Here is a 10,424-nt window from a genome sequence, read left to right as displayed (position 1 = left end):
CACACATGTATAATGTATAATGTATAATCCCCACACATGTATAATGTATAATGTATAATCCCCACACATGTATAATGTATAATCCCCACACATGTACAATGTATAATGTATAATCCCCACACATGTATAATGTATATTGTATAATCCCCACACATGTACAATGTATAATGTATAATCCCCACACATGTATAATGTATAATGTATAATCCCCACACATGTACAATGTATAATGTATAATCCCCACACATGTATAATGTATAATGTATAATCCCCACACAACGTATAATGTATAATCCCCACACACGTATAATGTACAATCCCCACACACGTATAATGTATAATCCCCACACACGTATAATGTATAATCCCCACACACATATAATGTATAATCCCCACACATGTACAATGTATAATGTATAATCCCCACACATGTACAATGTATAATCCCCACACATGTACAATGTATAATCCCCACACATGTACAACAATAATCCCCACACATGTACAATGTATAATCCCCACACATATACAATGTATAATCCCCACACATATACAATGTATAATCCCCACACATGTACAATGTATAATCCCCACACATGTACAATGTATAATGTATAATCCCCACACATGTATAATCCCCACACACGTATAATGTATAATCCCCACACACATATAATGTACAATCCCCACACACGTATAATGTATAATCCCCACACATATATACTGTATAATTCCCACACATGTATAATGTATAATCCTCACACATATATACTGTATAATTCCCACACATACATAATGTATAATCCTCACACATGTATAATCCCCACACATGTATAATGTATAATCCTCACACATGTATAATCCCCACACATGTATAATGTATAATACACACACACACACACACACACACACACACACACACACATATATATAATATATAATCCCCACACATATATACTGTCTAATCCCCACACATATATAATGTATAATCCCCACACATGTATAATGTATAATCCCCACACATGTATAATGTATAATCCCCACACATGTACAATGTATAATCCCCACACATATACAATGTATAATCCCCACACATGTACAATGTATAATCCCCACACATGTACAATGTATAATCCCCACACATATACAATGTATAATCCCCACACATATACAATGTATAATCCCCACACATATATACTGTATAATCCCCACACATATACAATGTATAATCCCCACACATATACAATGTATAATCCCCACACATATATACTGTATAATCCCCACACATATACAATGTATAATCCCCACACATATATAATGTATAATCCCCACACATGTATAATGTATAATCCCCACACATGTATAATGTATAATCCCCACACATGTACAATGTATAATCCCCACACATATATACTGTATAATCCCCACACATATACAATGTATAATCCCCACACATATACAATGTATAATCCCCACACATATATACTGTATAATCCCCACACATATACAATGTATAATCCCCACACATATACAATGTATAATCCCCACACATGTACAATGTATAATGTATAATCCCCACACATGTATAATGTATAATGTATAATCCCCACACATGTATAATGTATAATCCCCACACATGTATAATGTATAATCCCCACACATGTACAATGTATAATGTATAATCCCCACACATGTATAATGTATATTGTATAATCCCCACACATGTACAATGTATAATGTATAATCCCCACACATGTATAATGTATAATGTATAATCCCCACACATGTACAATGTATAATGTATAATCCCCACACATGTATAATGTATAATGTATAATCCCCACACACGTATAATGTATAATCCCCACACACGTATAATGTACAATCCCCACACACGTATAATGTATAATCCCCACACACGTATAATGTATAATCCCCACACACATATAATGTATAATCCCCACACATGTACAATGTATAATGTATAATCCCCACACATGTACAATGTATAATCCCCACACATGTACAATGTATAATCCCCACACATGTACAACAATAATCCCCACACATGTACAATGTATAATCCCCACACATATACAATGTATAATCCCCACACATATACAATGTATAATCCCCACACATGTACAATGTATAATCCCCACACATGTACAATGTATAATGTATAATCCCCACACATGTATAATCCCCACACACGTATAATGTATAATCCCCACACACATATAATGTACAATCCCCACACACGTATAATGTATAATCCCCACACATATATACTGTATAATTCCCACACATGTATAATGTATAATCCTCACACATATATACTGTATAATTCCCACACATACATAATGTATAATCCTCACACATGTATAATCCCCACACATGTATAATGTATAATCCTCACACATGTATAATCCCCACACATGTATAATGTATAATACACACACACACACACACACACACACACACACACACACACACACACACACATATATATAATATATAATCCCCACACATATATACTGTCTAATCCCCACACACGTATAATGTATAATCCCCACACATGTATAATGTATAATCCCCACACATGTATAATGTATAATCCCCACACATGTATAATGTATAATCCCCACACATGTACAATGTATAATGAATAATCCTCACACATGTATAATGTATAATCCCCACACACGTATAATGTATAATCCCCACACATGTATAATGTATAATCCCCACACATGTATAATGTATAATCCCCACACATGTATAATGTATAATCCCCACACATATATACAATGCATAATCCCCACACATGTATAATGTATAATCCCCACACATGTATAATCTCCACACATATATACAATGTATAATCCCCACACATATATACAATGTATAATCCCCACACATATATACAATGTATAATCCCCACACATGTATAATGTATAATCCCCACACATATATACAATGTATAATCCCCACACATATTTAATGTGTAATCCCCACACATATATACTGTATAATCCCCACACATATATAATGTATAATCCCCACACATGTATAATGTATAATCCCCACACATGTATAATGTATAATCCCCACACATGTATAATGTATAATCCCCACACATATATACTGTATAATCCCGACACATATATACTGTATAATCCCCACACACATATAATGTACAATCCCCACACACATATAATGTATAATCTCACACATATATAATGTACAATCCCCACACACATATAATGTACAATCGCCACACATATATAATGTACAATCCTCACACACATATAATGTACAATCCCCACACATATATACTGTATAATCCACACACATATATACTGTATAATCCCCACACATATATACTGTATAATTCCCACACATATATACTGTATAATCCCCACACATATATACTGTATAATCCCCACACACATATAATGTACATTCCCCACACACATATAATGTACAATCCTTCACATATATACTGTACAATCCCCACTCATACATAAAGTATAATCCCCACACATATATAATGTATAATCCCCACACATATATAATGTGTAATCCCAACACATATATAATGTATAATCCCCACACATATATAATGTATAATCCCCACACATATACAATGTATAATCCCCACACATATATACTGTATAATCCCCACACATATACAATGTATAATCCCCACACATATATACTGTATAATCCCCACACATATATACTGTATAATCCCCACACATATATACTGTATAATCCCCACACACATATACTGTATAATCCCCACACACATATAATGTACAATCCCCACACATATACAATGTATAATCCCCACACATATACAATGTGTAATCCCCACACATATACAATGTGTAATCCCAACACATATATAATGTGTAATCCCAACACATATATAATGTATAATCCCCACACATATATACTGTATAATCCCCACACATATATACTGTATAATCCCCACACATATATACTGTATAATCCCCACACATATATACTGTATAATCCCCACACATATACAATGTATAATCCCCACACACATATAATGTACAATCCCCACACATATACAATGTATAATCCCCACACATATACAATGTGTAATCCCCACACATATACAATGTGTAATCCCCACACATATATAATGTGTAATCCCAACACATATATAATGTATAATCCCCACACATATACAATGTATAATCCCCACACATATACAATGTGTAATCCCCACACATATACAATGTGTAATCCCCACACATATATAATGTGTAATCCCAACACATATATAATGTATAATCCCCACACATATATACTGTATAATCCCCACACATATATACTGTATAATCCCCACACATATATACTGTATAATCCCCACACATATACAATGTATAATCCCCACACACATATAATGTACAATCCCCACACATATACAATGTATAATCCCCACACATATACAATGTGTAATCCCCACACATATATAATGTGTAATCCCCACACATATACAATGTGTAATCCCCACACATATATAATGTGTAATCCCAACACATATATAATGTATAATCCCCACACATATACAATGTGTAATCCCCACACATATATAATGTGTAATCCCCACACATATACAATGTGTAATCCCCACACATATATAATGTGTAATCCCAACACATATATAATGTATAATCCCCACACATATATACTGTATAATCCCCACACATATATAATATATTGTAATGGAAAAGAATGATGCATTGTACTCATGACAGCAAGAAGCATTATATATCACAGCACCAGGTACAGATATATACACTACTGCACAGCTGGTGCGACTGTGTACCCAGCTGCTGTGCAGTAATATGCTAATGTCACAGGAGGCGTATTGTGTAAGTGACGGATTCTCTGATCCCCTCCTGGCATCCTGCACGGTGGGGAATGGTGGGGGGCTGTTGTGGCACTGACTGGCCTTGTCGCCTGGGCACGGTCGCACGCCCCGCCTTACAGCCCCAGAGTAGAACCTTTATACAATACGTGGCTGTAGCCTTAAATATTTATTCTCCAGTCTGTGCCCAGTTGTGAGTGCAGGAAAGTGAAGTCACACCTGCAGCATCACTTGTAGAAACAGGATCTGGTGCGCTGGACACGGGACAGAAGCCAGATCGCCTGCCAGGAATATGATGTGGAAACCAGTCCGGCCTCATATAGTAACTACATCTATGCGTCCTGTCAGGCTATGGAGACAGTCAGCGACTGGTCATCCCCTCACAGCAGCAGGGACTGGTAGATAATCTGTGGCCAGGACATATCCACAGCCCCCACTATCTCATACACTGCATTTATAGCTCGCCACTAGGCCGCAGCCACATACTTTGCATTATAAGGATTATCACACCCCAACAACATAGGAAGAAGAGCATTGCTGGATAAAAAGATAAAGGGGAAGAGAACATAGACAATGGCACCTCTACACCCAAATCTACTTTTCTCGTACTGAACTCTCTCATTCTGTACTATCACCGATTACCAATTCCCTCTCTGTTATCTCCACACTGCTCAGAGAGTATAGGGCTAAGGACCTCATTCAGCTTGGATTGCTATTAAGACAGAGATTGCAATTTTCAAAAAAAGCGCCTGTGAAGAGTCGCCCAGAAAGATAAAAAACGGCCACCGACGCATTGGTGAATTTGCGAATGCAGCCGCATAATTGCAATGCATACGCAGAGATCGAGTACCATCGACAGTTTCCGGTTGACCCCTGCATACGCAGGATATACGTGGCTGTGGACGCGGAGGCGCCATGTTTTTAATCGCTGCTGACATCAGACGCACGCCCCCAAAACAGCCTGCAGTTTCCCAACCACTTGCCACAGACATCATGTAACCTACTACAAACAATCACTTTCTGCCAATCGCTATGCGATCGCACTTTGCTGGGCCTGCAATCGGATTGCAGACGCATTACGGCTTGTGCGGTGCATGCGCAGTCATCTGATAATTGTCCGATTTGCAGCTAATTTGCAACTGAAGCTGAATAAGGCCCTATAGCCAGTAACAAGCCATTGGTCAGACTTTATGTGTGTATAGAAGAGCACTGCGTCCTTGAAACGCTCTGTAGCTGGATGGTGTCCCATGTCCACGTCGCACCTCCATCACTCCCCCGCTCACAGTGTACAGCGTCGGCCACATGTGTTATACGCATCAGACATACCTGTGTGGACGCCAGCTCTCAGCTGCAGCCTCTCACTTGGCATATGCGGGATGATCACTTGCCGAACGGCAGCCACAAGATCCAGGGACATTTTAGCAATCTCATCTGCGTGCTTCTCATTGCTCCGCTCCGGTAGGCCGCTGACCACCATGTACGCATCGCCAATTGTCTCCACCTGCGCCAAAAATACAGGAACACTGACTGGGGCAGCTTTCTGTCACACCATACACGGTTTTATTTTATTTTACAAGAGTTACTGAAAACACTGAAAGTCCCAGCAACCGGTTACAGGTGAGAGACGCAGCGAGACATCAGGGGTCAGCGAGAAGTGAAATGGCGTATTCCCTGAAGCAGACGTTTCCGGTGGGTAACCGCAACTATTAAGCATCACCCCCGCATATGAAGGAGGGACCAACCCTCCAATCCCAACAGCAGCCCCCCCCCACAGTTTTCCTCCAACGATGCAGTCAGATATACCGTGCCGCATTCTGGAGATTGGTCCCCGCAGCTAACGCCACATCATCTCACGTCTTGCACGCACAGATACACGGGTGCTCACCAGGAAGGGCTTTGCAGCAATGTTAGTATCAAATCGCAGTAGCGACTGCAGCAAAAGACGCACACAGGGCGGCAGAGCAGGATGACGAGAGAATGATTAAACCACTGGGTCCCAGGAAGACATACCTGGACATGATAAGGTGCTAATGACTCATCTAATACCCTTCTCAGACCACCTGAGGCGGGTCGCACACGGGAGCTCCCAGTGTGTGGCCCGCCTCAGGCGCCCCGACGCCGCTGTCTGCAAACTGGCAAATTGCCAGGTTGGTGACGTCAGCGGTGACAGGGCCGGGCCGGCGCTTGGAGATCACCTGATCTCCAAGCGCCGACCGTACACACACAGTGTGCGGGAAACGGGTCCCGGATCCCGTTCACACCGCACAGCGAGCCGTGTTGAACACGACTGCTCGCGACCAGGGTTCTAATACCGGTATTTTTCCCCTGGCACCTTTCAGACCGCACATGAACACGGGTTATGCGCGCTCATGTGTTCATAGCTGGCGGGAAGGAAAGTCTGAGATCGTATCATGACACAAGAATTTCTAATGGACACTGGTCCCAATCTGCCCCGATATGCACTGCAAGTTAGGAGGCCTGGGGGGTATTAAGACGCAGAGGCGTAACTAGGGTTTTTGGAGCCCAGGGCAAGATGTAAAATGCCCCCCCCCCCCCCCCCCCCCCAAAAAAAAAACACACAAAAAGAGGCATGGCCGTGGCCACACACCAGAAGGGGTGTGGCCACGCTCCAGAAGGGGTGTGGCCACTGAAAATGGCCCACAGTGCCAGTAACATTGCCCCACAGTGCCAGATACAATGCCCCACAGTGCCGGATACATGCCCCGCAGTGCCGGATACATGCCCCACAGTGCCAGTTATATTGCCCCACAGTGCCAGTTACATTGCCCCACAGTGCCAGTTACATTGCTCCACAGTGCCAGTTACATTGCCCCACAGTGCCAGATACAATGCCCCACAGTGCCGGATACATGCCCCACAGTGCCAGTTACATTGTCCCACTGTGCCAGATACATGCCCCACAGTGCCAGATACAATGCCCCACAGTGCCGGATACATGCCCCACAGTGCCAGTTATATAGCCCCACAGTGCCAGTTACATTGCCCCACAGTGCCAGTTACATTGCTCCACAGTGCCAGTTACATTGCCCCACAGTGCCAGATACAATGCCCCACAGTGCCGGATACATGCCCCACAGTGCCAGTTACATTGTCCCACTGTGCCAGATACATGCCCCACAGTGCCAGTTACATTGCCCCACAGTGCCAGATACATGCCCCACAGTGCCAGTTACATTGCCCCATTATGCCAGATACATGCCCCACAGTGCCAGATACATGCCCCACAGTGCCGGATACATGCCCCACAGTATACACAAAAAAATGAGAGATCACGTCTGCGCTCGTCTAGGATTACTATGCTTAGAGAGGTGTGGTTAACGGTGCACAGTCTCTAATAAATGGATAGTTCTTAAATAAAGTGGGTTGACTTAATGTGTCACGTGATGTCGTTGATACGTGTTGAGTCTCTCTTTATGCGTCTTTATTTCTACTTCTCCGAGTTGGATCTTGAATAGATGCGTGTCCTCGGTCACGTTGGACCGTGATGTGTTTCTCCTATAGAGGTATCTTTGATATTCGTTCTCCGAATTTTCTCCTGTACTTCCGTCCAGGGTACCAGGATAGTTCTTATCAACAGTTGGAGACAGAGAGACAGAGATAGGCGCTGATAGTATAGTAGGCGTATTGAAAATAAGACGTTATATAAGATCCAACTCGGAGAAGTAGAAATAAAGACGCATAAAGAGAGACTCAACACGTATCAACGACATCACGTGACACATTAAGTCAACCCACTTTATTTAAGAACTATCAATTTATTAGAGACTGTGCACCGTTAACCACACCTCTCTAAGCATAGTAATCCTAGACGAGCGCAGACGTGATCTCTCATTTTTTTGTGTATCCATGTTTTAGGGGGTTGAGTGACCACCTGCAGATATCACTACTGCTGCTCTCTGGGGCGCGGCAGTCCTTCAGTAGCCTTTTTAGATTTAACATGCCCCACAGTGCCAGTTACATGCCCCACAGTGCCAGTTACATGCCCCACAGTGCCAGTTACATTGCCCCACTGTGCCAGATACATGCCCCACAGTGCCAGTCAGGGCCGTCTCTTCGTATGGGCTCAATGGGCTCTTGCCCAAGGGCCCCAGGGGTAAAAGAGCCCTAGGCTGATATCTGAGGGTCCCCTCTTTCCAGGGGTACCAGATTTTTGAAAATCGGCCCTGGGGAACGGGAGATATCCGACTTCAAAGCAGTGGTCCCCATCCAAGCCTGTTAATTGTTCTTACCAGCCAGATATCTCGGGTTCTGTCTGACTTAGAGTTTTTCTGAGGATATTGTCCAAAATCTGGGACTCTCCCCTTTCAGTGGACACTGGCAGCTTGTCTCTACTATGCCCAGAACCAGAGATATCAGCCTTCAAGCAGCTGGTCCCTGCTACAGCTCCACACGCCTAATATGCAGTTTTATATTTTTGTTGGCGGATTGCTCTGGCTCCTGAACTCTGATCTCCAAGTCCCCTGAAAGGTGGGACTCTCTAGTTTTTTCTATCCCATTAAAGCTAAGAAATGTATTTCCAGGAACTGGAGATATCTGCAGGAAAGCACGGTGCCCTGACCCCCGGAAAATGTTGAATATTAAGCCCACTCCACTATCCACCCCTCCTCTGTGTATTAAACACCCCCTACTACCCTGGAAGTCATGTACCAGGGCCCCTTCATTCAGCACAATGTCCCCTTCTACAGTTTAGTGTTCTCCTTCCCGTCCCATCTGTGCAGTAAAGGAGTAATTAGCAGAAATAATTTCTCCAGGTCCTACATGCTGAGCGAAAGATAGAACACCCATACCCCCCCGCGGGACATCAAAGCTGCCACTGATAGCAACCCCCACCCCTACCACTGATGGTTGGATAGGGGCCCCAGTCCATTGCTGTGCCCAGGGGCCTACACTGCTGTTAAGACGGCTCTGGTGCCAGTTACATTACCCCACAGTGCCAGTTACATTTCCCCACAGTGCCAGATACATTGCCCCACAGTGCCAGTTACATTGCCCCACAGTGCCAGATACATTGCCCCACAGTGCCAGTTACATTGCCCCACAGTGCCAGTTACATTGCCCCACTGTGCCAGATACATGCCCCACAGTGCCAGTTACATGCCCCACAGTGCCAGTTACATGCCCCACTGTGCCAGATACATGCCCCACAGTGCCAGTTACATGCCCCACAGTGCCAGTTACATGCCCCACAGTGCCAGTTACATGCCCCACAGTGCCAGGCCCCACTCAGTGCCAGTTACATTCCCCACTTGGTGCCAGACACATGCCCCACTGTGCCCTTGCCCCCCCCCCCGTTCACTCACCGGCCGCTTATGTGAGGGGAGGAGAGCGCAGCGCAGCGCCTCTCCTTCCCCTCACCGCTCCGTCCAGGTCTCCCATCCCGTCTCCGGCAGCTGTGTCTGGCGCCGGTTCGCTAGCCAATCAGAGCTCGCGGACCGGCAGCCAATCAGGAGCCGGTCCGCAAGCCCTGATTGGCTAACGCCGGAGACCGGACACA

The 10,424-nt window shown here is 43.6% G+C and overlaps 1 pseudogene; it reads right to left on the bottom strand.

Annotated features, from left to right (window-relative positions):
* Window positions 1–10,306, bottom strand: part of LOC134965407 (atrial natriuretic peptide receptor 1-like) — a 15,782-nt pseudogene extending 5,476 nt beyond the window's left edge.
* Between the last annotated feature and the right edge of the window lie 118 nt (window positions 10,307–10,424).

The sequence above is a fragment of the Pseudophryne corroboree genome, chromosome 10, assembly GCF_028390025.1.
Source record: "Pseudophryne corroboree isolate aPseCor3 chromosome 10, aPseCor3.hap2, whole genome shotgun sequence".
NCBI lineage: Eukaryota > Metazoa > Chordata > Amphibia > Anura > Myobatrachidae > Pseudophryne > Pseudophryne corroboree.
The sequence above is the reverse complement of the archived record's forward strand: the minus strand, read 5'-3'. Positions and strand labels throughout refer to the sequence as shown.